At 39.3% G+C, this 11,936-nt stretch overlaps 1 protein-coding gene across 2 annotated transcripts in view; it reads left to right on the top strand.

The window, feature by feature from the left end:
• The first annotated feature begins 3,477 nt into the window (after window positions 1–3,477).
• cdc42ep1a (CDC42 effector protein (Rho GTPase binding) 1a) overlaps window positions 3,478–11,936 on the top strand; it is a 22,048-nt gene continuing 13,589 nt past the window's right edge. Inside the window, exons 1-2 of one of the 2 annotated variants that reach the window (XM_079656841.1) lie at window positions 3,478–3,616; window positions 10,184–10,273. The gene's annotated coding sequence lies outside the window, so the exon portion shown is untranslated. The remainder of the gene's footprint in view (window positions 3,617–10,183; window positions 10,274–11,936) is intronic. The other variant, XM_079656842.1, reaches the window with a different exon arrangement.

Raw genomic sequence — 11,936 nt, 5'->3', positions numbered from 1 at the left:
ACAAACAATAATTGCGAGAAATGATGTGAACCAGTACAAACATTGGACTTTCTGTAAGAAGAAGGGCTTGATGATTCTGACTGGAAACTTGAAGGCAACTGTTTTGTCGTAAGAGTCAAAAAGCCAGCGAACGATGGTCAACAAACATCCAAAGTTGAGGTCCCAAATCCAATCTGCTGAAGTAAAGCCTTTCTCCTGGTGTTAAATGAGGTCTGTTGTTGGGGCTGTAGTGCCAATACTTCATGCCAGAGAAGTGTGGGCATAGGTGGCAGCTGGAGACAAGACAGACCAAAAACAGACATGCTGAATGACACACACTGGCACGGAATGCAAACACACACACACACACACACACACACACACGCGCACACACGTGCATGCGCACACACGCGCGCACACACACACACACACACACACACACACACACACACACACACACACACACACACACACACACACACACACACACACACACACACACACACACACACACACACACACACCCACACCCACTAATCCTGAGATACTCTCCTGTACTGTATATACAGATTAGAAGTGTGTATTAAACACTGTCTGTGCTTAAAGGACATTAAGTCCATGTGTCACTACAAGCTATACATCAGCTGGTGCTCCAATGATAAGGTTGATTAAACAATTATATTTGGTATACTTAATTCATTTGAAGGGATAGTTGTAAAACATGGATCCTGATTGGTGTACAAGAAAACCTGTTTATATAGAAACCTACAGATACCCTGGACCAATCAGTAACCATGTCTAATTTTGGTTTCGTCCAATTTTAGGCAAAGCGAGGCAAGGCAAGGCAATTCTATTTATATAGCACCTTTCAGTACGCGACAATTCAAAGTGCTTTAATTATAGTCATTTTGTAATGCTTAAAAAGACAAAAACATGAATATTCCCCTAAGTGTTATCAAGGTTCAAGCAGTGAGAGATTTAAACTGAAGAAATAACAAGATGGACATTTCCTGGTTCAAATGCAGCAAAATGATTGGATGGATTTCGGTAATCTATTATTCTTCGATCAAATCAGGAAGAAGTATGCTCAAACTTCCTGTAGAAAAATATTCAATAAAGGAAATTACTACAAATGTAACCAATCAAACAAAGTAGTTCTCTAAAAACAACACCAATAAGCAAACTGACCAACTTAAGTGTTGTAAAAGGGAGGAGTATGGCGTAGTGGGTAGAGCCTTGGTGTTGGGATCAGGGGGTCAAAGGTTCAAACCCCACTGCAGTCAGCATGTCGTTGTGTCCCTGAGACGCTTCACCCCAAATTGCTCCTGTGGGGATTGTCCACAGTATTGAGTATGTTAGTCGCTTTGGATAAAAGTGTCTAACATGTAATGTAATGTAATAAAAAAAAAAGAGGAAGGGTGTTTACATGGCAACCTTCCAGATTGCATGTGATTGTGTTTACTTCTGCCTCCCTACGTGTGAGTTTGTAAGTGTGAATGTATGTCTGGCATTATAGCACTTAAAGGTGACATGTGGCTGAGTTTTCAGTCGTGAGGACCCTGGCCACCTCTGAGTTTTAACGACAGACAGGCAGACCTGTTAGAAGTCTTTGAGGACGGCGTGAGGATGCAGCACTTCCTGTTGATAAGGTGCCGCTTCCTGGTCAGCGTGGGACCACTGACATGCACTTTATTTGACTTTATTGGGCTAATTGGGCCACTTTTTATTAAGTTTGGCTTGAGAAAATGGCATTGGACTGGTAGATTACATTTGGGATGCTTTTGTCAACATTTTTGGGGGGTTTTGAAAACATTATTACCAACATATGGTCGAAAACACTGATAGAATATTCATATTGGTCATTATCTGACCACCACATTTTTTACAGCAAAGTCATGATAAGATAAGATAAGATAAGAAGTACTTTATTAATCCCAATTTGGGACATTTTTACGTTGCAGCAGCATAAAAAGACAAGGCATTGTACATTAGAGAAATTAAAAGACAAAAAATAAACAATAGAATATTAAAACATCTCAAATATAAATAAAATAGCATTAAAAAAGTAGAAAATATACATGTTGAAATGTTGCGTTTCTTTTTAATGGTATATTATGAGGCAACAACAACAACAACAACAACAACAACAACAACAACAACAACAAGCAAAAGGGTTGCTAACTCCAGCTGTTGAGTCACATAAAAGCCTTCAGGGAGGAATTCATTCCTCACTGCTAGATTAAGGTTTAACTCACAATAACATGTAGTTAGTTATAAGCCAATGACTCATCATGAAACTATTTCAAAATTAACTGTTTCCTCCTATTGAAAAGTCAGCAGACACGCAGCTGAGGAATCGGATGATTAGCATTTGGAAAGAGTAGGCTCTCCTTTCTTATGCAAAAGGTGTATTTTGAGTGTCTTTCTCAGGGGCCTAAAAGGTTGATATGAGGGCCATGTTACAGCGTCATTTCTCTGTGCGTTTCCTTATTAGCTTCCCATTGTGTTGACAAGCCAAATGTGTCTGCAGTGAAAGAAGAATTAAGATATTTTACTATAGTAATATCACATGTTAAAAGTAAAAGTCCTCCTTTCAATGTTACTTCAGTCAAATAATGAGATAAAATCAAGAAAAGGTATTTAAAGTATAACATAAAATGACTCACTATGCAGCTAAAAAGGCTCTTTGTGTATGTAATTACTGTAGGGAGGCGTGTGGCGCAGTGGGTTGTGCTGATCTTTGAATCAGAGGATAGTCCGAGACCCACTGCAGTCAGCATGTCGTTGTGTCCCTGGGCAAGACACTTCACCCCAAATTGCACACAGTATTGAGTATGTAAATCGCTTTGGATTAAAGCGTCTAACATGTAATAACTATTTATTATAACTATCATTAATGGAGTAACATGTAAGATGCATTTAGACGTTGTAGCTTGCTGCAGTAGAGGTTAATTTATAATTTGTTATACTGTTGACTGGTTTAATGTACAATAATGCTTTGTGCACAACATCGTCATTAGAATGTAACTAATCTAAAGTTATCATTAGATGTCAAGTGATTTAAAAAGTACACTAGTTTCCTCTGAAAAGTAGTGAAATAAAAATAGCAATGAATTAAGATACTCAGGTAAAGTAAAAATGTATCTCAATATTGTACTCAGAGGTGGAAAAGTAGACCTATTACAATACAAATACAAAAAGTAGCAGTACTTAATTTTAAAAATATTCTTTATAAGTAAAAGCCCTGCATTTAAAATATTGGCTGCTAAAATGTAGTGGAAAACAATAAAGTAGAACACAATTAAAAAACTCAAGTAAAGGCAAAATAACTCTATATTGTGCTTAGTACTTGAGTAAATGTACTTAGTTACTTTCCACCTCTGATGTCATGTTTTAGAGAGAGAGACATCAAACTGTTACCCATGAGGTCTGATGAGTTTTCATTGGCATCTGATCTAAGCCCCGCCCCCTCCCTGCTCCGCGCTGCCTCGCGCAACAGACCGCGCGCTCGAGCGGACAGTCCGGCTGCACGAGAGCCTTCCTCCGACCTCTACTAACTCAAATACATGTTTTAATGGAAAGATAATTAAACCGGAGTCAAGAGAGTCTCCTGTTCCTCCAGTGGAAGTTTTCTCTGGTGAGTTTTTTTATCTCATTTTGACTTTGAATCACTCTGTAGTGTCCTCAGAAACACGCTCTCTGAGACTCAGTGATAAGTTAATGGGCACTTATAATGTCAAGCATATGTTTTATTTATAGACTTACAGTGAATATGTTGTGTCTCTTCTTTGCATGTTGACAGTGGTGGACAGTTACTTAGTACAATTACTCAAATACTGTACTTTGGTACACAGTTTAACAGAGTATTTCCATTTTATACTACTTTATACTTCTCTCTACTTTTGAATGCAGTTTTATTATAAATCCAGATTTTGACACAATATACTCAGGAAAACCCTTTTAAATAAGATTATTTGTTTTAGATTTAACCTTCCAATATCATATTTAAGTAACTTAAACCATGAGTGGGTTAACAGAAATGTTATGGGCAGCAATTTTGCTGAAAATAAATAAAATATGTCACAGTTCCAGCTTCTTAAATGATGATTTTCTGCTTTTGCCTTAAAAAGTTTTAAAGTATTAAAATATGTTTCAAGTACTTTTACCCCTAATAGGGGACATAAGTACATTTTCCTAATCGTACATACATACTTTTTTTTCATAAGTACCATCCTTGATGCTGTACTTTTACCTAGAATTAAGTATTTTACAGTGTGGTGTTAGTACTTTTAGTTATTTATACCATATAGATATCACGTAATATTCTTAAAACATTGGTAGAGATTCCTACAAAAGTGTGATATTTTTATAAGATCCCCATTTGTTTGAAGGAATATCCTAATTATGACCTATCAATGTCTTTTTGATGTAATTGATCATGTGATTAATTATTGGCAATGTGTTTTTTCTACTAGAAATATATGAATGAAAGTGTATTTATGGGAGAAAAGCCTATACTGTACCAAAGAAAGAAAGCAAATACAGTAGGTTTAGTTTCAGATAAGGCCATTAAGACTTAGAGATGTTGACAGAAACTAAGCTGCTATCAGATTTTAAAGCTCATACTGTTGGCTTTAGTGTGAGAGTGAAACTCAATCTCCTGTGTAACATGTTTTATGTCCAGCAGCAATATAAACTCTACCACTGCTTTGATTTCTGTATCGTTCTGCCTTGTAATTACACTCGTTACATAACTTAAACCTATCAATTTACATACATGCCACTGAATCGTGTCGCGATGCAGCGGCACATGTCGGGCTGAAGTTGACGTATTTGGCCTTGAGGTGTTTTAATTATGGAGACAGACGTGTGTGTTGCACTCATTGCACATCGGGGGCAAAGAACTTATGACCCCTAAAACATACCAGCACGCCACAAAGGAAAAACCACACAGACACACCCACCCACCCACCCGCACGCACGCACGCGCGCGCGCACACACACACACACACACACACACACACACACACACACACACACACACACACACACACACACACACAACCCCCCACACACACACACTGATTGATTGGTGGCCTGCTAAGCTTGCCAATAAACACAAAGGTACATTGGTGATCAATAAAAAGCCAGCCTGCTTCCTAGCTAATAGCAAAAACTCGATAAATAACTTGTACACTGAGTGACCTCCTCCATGTTGATTTGTCTCTGTAATCTAGTGTCCTCAGAGATGTGTGCACTTTATCCTCTCTCTAAGTACATGCTTTTGATATATATAAGGAGGCGTGTGGCGCAGTGGGTTGTGCGTATGCGTTCGGATCAGGGACAGGTTCAAACCCCACTGCAGTCAGCATGTCGTTGTGTCCCTGAGACACTTCACCCCAAATTGCTCCTGTGGTGATTGTCCACGGTGTTGAGTATCTACGTCGCTTTGGATACAAGTGTCTAATAAGTGACATGTAATGTAACAAATATCCATGATGTAGGCCTCCTGCATGCAGCAAATTATTACCACATGCATGTGTAGTATGATGTGTCCTGTACATACCCCTTGTAAGGCTATCATGATATTTATATTACTAGTAGAACTTTCTTTAACACTTTTTTTAGAAAGTCTTTTTAATTACTTTTTTATTGATATCGTTTTTTATATATTAATTATATTTATTTGTATTTAATTTTTTTTTAATTTTAATTATTATTATTTACTGACATTTATTTAACATTTTTTTTTCTATTTGTATTATTATTTATTTATTCTAAGATTGAGCAAATGTCACAAAAACCTGTTTTACACTATGGATAAAAAAATATTCTCATTCTTATTATGATGTTAGGCAGCATCAATCCAAAAAGTGATATACAGTAGGAAAACTAGCACACTAATAAACATATATGCAATAAAGTACACTTCATAAAAAGTCAAATTGCACAGGGAGTGAGTCACATCAAGCGTTTTTAAAAAAACAATATTGATTTTGTTCCACAGTCTTGGTGCCCTAATAGAGAAAGAGCATGGACACTAATGATGCTTTATGGCGTAAGTGAGTGCAGAAGCCCGCTGTGGTTCGTCCCTCTTCGTTGTTTTTTCTTTACCTGAGTTCGACATTCCTCTGCAGCCGACCTCTGGTGACCTTTTCGTGTCACTGACGCAGCAGCAGCAGCAGGAAAAGGTTCACTGCAGAGGTGTGAGGCTTCTGTTTGTTTTAACACCGCAGGGTTTCTTTTGCCACACATGATGAAGACGATGAAGACCGCTTCATCATGGTCTGTCGGCACCAAATGGTCAAATAGCACATGTGTGATTCAACCCCCCCCCCCCCCCAAGTAAAAGCAATACACCCACGTTTTAATGTAAGAGACTTAAACATCTAAAGTCAATTTGGTAAGAACAATTAAGTATAGTTTTCGGTTCATAAATCTTTATTTCAGCTTTTTTTAGGAAACAGGTTTTTATGGACAGTCTTTCTGATAAAACGATTTTGATGTTTTAGATTGTATTCTGAAGTTGTGGAAGATCTTCAAATGTTGACCATATGTTAGATGCGATATGTAGAAAATCAAATATTGTGATTTTCTGATCAAATGCTGATATTGTGCGTTTGACTTGAACCCAATGAGATGTTTGTTGATTTTTCTATTTAGCTATAATGACAAAGAAGGTAAATGCAAGTAATATTCAAAAATGGACATCTTACATCTCTTGTAATGCCATTAAAACCAGAAAAAGACTCAATATAATGATATCCAAAATACAAGACGATATGTAGTCTCATATCACGATATCGATATAATATTGATAATAAGCATATGTCCAGTATAGCATATGCACAGAGCCGGACATTACACATTAAATGTGTCAGTGCTCTCTGGTGGACGCCCTATGTAATGGTGTCTATTCTTCATTGATCTTACAGTAAAATGATCAAACACAGATATCAATATACAGTATATTTGAAAAGATAATATTGGCTTGCTCTCATCACTTTACAGGAGGTCTTACTACAAGTGTTTAAAGACCTCCATATCAAATTGGGGAATGTGCGTGTTAGTAGAAGAAAGGGATAAGGAAAGATTAACAGCACGTTTGAGCGCATAATAAGACACACAATCTAAAAAGAAAAGGCAACAAAGAGGGCAAATTGAGATTGCCAGCTCCAGCAGATGCAGGAAGCGGAGAAAAGAGTTATTTGTTGAAGCATGAAAATGTTTTCTTGGCCGAGGAGGAAGTGTAGGCTCCGTGTTTAGCTTGGATTCAGTCTGAGCGTGGACGTAATTGAAAAGCCAAAGAGAGAGCAGAACAAAATGTGGCCTTATCTTGTATGTTTGTTCACCTGGTTAGTGGGGTTAGTGAGTGAAGGACATGAGAAGAGAGGAGAGATGGAAGCTCCACGTTAGAAAGAACAACGCTGATCTCACTCGAGACAAACTACTGTATGGCAGAGGAGGTAGGGCCGTCAAAAGGAGAGGTGTGTGAAGTGTGTGTGTGTGTGTGTGTGGTGTCTGTGTGTGTGTGTGTGTGTGTGTGTGTGTGTGTGTGTGTGTGTGTGTGTGTGTGTGTGTGTGTGTGTGTGTGTGTGTGTGTGTCCTACAGCTGTTTTAGTCAGTCAAGACCCACAAAGAGAAGAAAGGAAAATATAAAATGAAAAAGGTTAGAAAAAGAATTGGGAACAGAAAACGGAGTAAAGGGGAAGGAGATCAAATCAACTTTTATATATTAATAAAGTCAGGTTTTCAGTCTGGTGTTAGTTTGCAATTACATACATACGCCTACAATACTCACACATGCACAAACAGGACGTGTGGACGTGCACTAATGAATATTAAAAAGGACTTTAGTACAGTAGTTAGAGAAGGAGCAGAGAGAAGGCAAAAGAAAAGCCAAATTAAACAGACGACATGGAACTTAAAGGTGACCTATCATGCACTTTTGTACGTCTATGTGTCCCCGGTGTTCCAAGGAACTCACCAAGTGTCAGAAAACACAACCCTCTCTATTTTCCTCCATACCCAAATCTTTTAAAAAGGGGCTGCAACGGATCTGATACAGACTGATCCAGATTTGAACACTTCTATGATGTCACAGAAGTGGCGCTACGGCTATTGGGCCAACTCCACCAATCAGGAGGAGACAGCCACGGACATTGCCGTTGGAAGGCGCTGGAGACGCTGTAGTACATATGCCAGGCCTGTAGATGGTGCTGTTCTCACAGAATCAGCCCATGATGCAAAGACAGTGTTAAATTGAGAGAAATGAGGAATGGCTAAAATGCATGATCTGTTTGGTATTTTGAAAAATAAAAAGTATAAATATGCCTTATATAGGTATGGTCCTACAATATATTATTTAGATATAGCATGATAGGTCCACTTTAAGAAAGCAAGAATGGCAATAAAGGAGAGGCAAGAGAGAAAGAGGAATTGGAAAAAGGAAGAGAAGAAAGATTTAAAACTATTGGGAAGTGAGTAGAAAAGACACACACTGAAAACCCTCTTCCACACACACACCTCAGTGCCGCCCTGACACAACTCATCCAACCCAACATTGATCACAAATCAAGCTCCGAGGTCGAGAAGAAGGATGGTTGATGGTCGTAATCGAAATTAGATAATCAACGAATGGGAAAGAGAAAGTGAGGAAAGAGAAGCAGGAAAGGAGAATGAATGAGTAAAAGAAACAAAGAGGAAAATTAATGACAAGAAACATTAGATGGGAAAGAAAGTAAAGTAAAAAGAAAAAGTAAGGAAAGAGGAGAAGAGTGAACGATGGTTTCAGAACAAAACGTGGTTTCAATCAGCTCCGAGGTCGAGAAGAAGGATGTTTGATGGTCGTAATCGAGAGAGAGAAACTTCACCGACCAATGTTCTGCTCAGGAATGTGTTCACGCACAAACACACACACACACACACACACACACACACACACACACACACACACACACACACACACACACACACACACACACACACACACACACACACACACACACACACACACACACACACACACACACACACACACACACACACACACACACACGTAGGCAAGTACACACACAAAGCTCCTATTAGACTGTGGTTACTCTGGTTTACATCCAGTAACGCACGCACACAGACGCACACGCACGCACACGCACGCACACACACGCACGTACACACACGCACGCACGTACACACACGCACGTACACACACAAAGCTCCTATTAGACTGTGGTTACTCTGGTTTACATCCAGTAAAGCCATCTCAAGCAAATACTGTACATAGTGACATGGAAATATTTGATCCAGCCTGTCTGATGTACGAACGCACCGAAATCCCCCTGAAGGGTGAGATGCCCAAAGACAGTAACTCAAATCTGTAGCAGAGAGATCAATTCAACTGTCGTTTTATGCAAGAAATATGCACTTTTATCACAAACTGTAACTGTAACAGGAAATAGTTTCCCATTAACACTGAATGAGTTTTGTCTACTAATGTCTGTTAGAAAGAAATGTTATTGAAGTACAAAAACCATGCAACAGTCAATAACACCAAAAAACATGTTATGGAAACTGTGCAGGTTGAACATGGTGAAGAACCCAATAAGATGTGTTTCGACTTGAATTGCAAAACAATGACTTCATCCTAGCTTTGCCATTTACAACTAAATACACCTTTGTCTATAGAGCTTTGCTGGGATTTGGTCATAAACCATAGTACAGGACCTATTCATGGGGCTAGAATTACTACAATTCATCCTGGGTGGGACATTAATGTGTACCGAATTTCATGGTAATCCATCCTTCAGTTAACGAGACATAAGGACACATTACGTCTTCATTGTGGCCTTAGAGAAAAAGTCAAGGAATGGTACAAAACCAGTCAAAGTTATACATTTTAAGAAGATGTCTACGATGCTTATAAGTAACGTCGATATCAAAGATGGGTCTATGTGATTGTGGTGTCTTCACTGGGTCTTGAATGTCTTACTCTGATATTTATTCCTCAGCCTGTATCATTTCTTTTCTTTTATGTACTCCTATCAATCTTACTTTTTGTCTAGGTCTTATTACTCTAAGCATAAATTCATTTCTTCTCTATTTCTACCCAAATTTGCCATCTCCCTCCTTCATTCCTTTCTACGAAAATGAAACTTTGTCACACTGCCTGGTAAACTCATTTTGTATTTTATTTCTTCTCTTACAGAAATCAGCGCCAGTGGAGCCGTCCGCCAGGCTTTACCCAAAAGAAGCTCCGTACTAACGGAGGAGTTGAAGGATTAGAGGATAATCCAGGGTAGGTAGAAGTCCCTCCTGTTGAGAGGTGCCCCTATTCTTCTCTGATATCCAAGACGCAGGCTGCTACTGGGATTACGGCGTTAAACTAATTACCTTTAAAGACTCCAAAATTGGCGGATTTTGTCCCTGTTGTGTTTTTTTAAAAGCCAATATTATCTGAAGCCTGAGGGTCCTGGCTGCTGTATTGGTTTTACTCAGAAAACAGAAGAAGCAAGAGCAACAGGATCACAGAGAGGTCAGCTGGATACAAACATATGTGTGCAGATAAAATGAGCTTTGCCCGAGGGTCCAGATAAACAAGAGGAGTCGGAGGAGCGACCCCCTCTGAGCTGTGGTCAAAAGTCTTTAACAGGATTACAGCTAAGGACAAAACACCCAAGCTTTTCCGTAAGCACACAGCCAGAGTAATTAATGGCCCCAAGTGTATTCCGGTAGGTCACCTTTTTTGAGCCACGGTAAATATTTTACATTAAACAAACCAACAACCAAAACAATTACAAAAGGACACATCGAAGCCTAAAACAGCGTGTATATAATATATATATATAATTACAATTTAATGCCAAGTCTCTCAATTTGGCGACAAGTTCAGCTACTCAGAAGCTATCTTTGAGAGCTCTCTCTCTGTGGTTTTTCTCAAAATAGAGACAGGTGTTTGTTGTGAAAGTAAAAATTAAGCTCTGTTTGGACCATGGTTTCTTTCCATCACCACTCATACTAGTCTCTTCATCTGGGTTAGCATTGTATCTGCGACCCACCTCAAAAACCTAATTTTTCCACAAACTCTCACACGCATCACTTTATTCTATTTGCAGCAACTAAATCATTTTTGTTTTGGACTAATGCACACCTGACTATCTCTCATGGCACACTGGTGTTTCGATGCACAGTGATTGAAAATCCCTGCTGTAGGTTATCAATTAGAGGTTTTTAACCTTCATGCAGCCAGACAATTGTTTCCCCTTCATTGAGTCGAGCCATTATGTCTGTGACCGCTCTCACGGGGGAGTTGTAACCAGAGAGGTGGCCTGTTGCTTCAGTTCATGGGAACATGCACACAATCCCTGCAGGCTCACGGCATCTTATATTGAACATCACACCTCGGTATACTGGTCCCTGGCGTCCGCTCAGCGCTGGTATGTGCTGCGTTTCCTCCCAGATGCCCCTCTTAAAACGCCAGCCGGGGGAAGTGAACCACAGGGCCTGGGACTGCGGTCAGAAGCAAATTAGTAGGGCTGCCTTGGACCTGACGCAATGCTCCGTCCCTTGAACCATAGCAGGTCATTAATGAAGCCAGACGAGGCTGTGCATGCGTGGGAGGCCTGCAGACATGAAGCTGCTGCAGTGGAAAGCTTTTAAAGAGAACCAGAGCTCCTCGTCGGGACTGCTTTATGCTATCAAAATATTTTCAAATTGGAGATCCATTACTCTGCTGGCAAAGAACAACACATGAGAGAAAAAGGGCAATTTTTTGGTCTGCTTCCATTACAGAGTTATGGAGTCATGGAGCTCCAGAACGGATCCGCAGGAAAAGGCTTTCAGTCAATTCAAAAATATAGCTGAATGTGTCATTTCATAATTATATTAAACAACTGTGTAAGCTTAAAAAGCTTTAACCTCCAAGTAGTTGGTAAAAAAGGCATTTTGTGATAAAAATATGA

The sequence above is a fragment of the Notothenia rossii genome (genome assembly GCF_949606895.1).
Source record: "Notothenia rossii genome assembly, chromosome: 11".
Lineage (NCBI taxonomy): Eukaryota > Metazoa > Chordata > Actinopteri > Perciformes > Nototheniidae > Notothenia > Notothenia rossii.
Note: the sequence above shows the minus strand (reverse complement) of the source record. Positions and strands in the feature narration are given on the sequence as shown.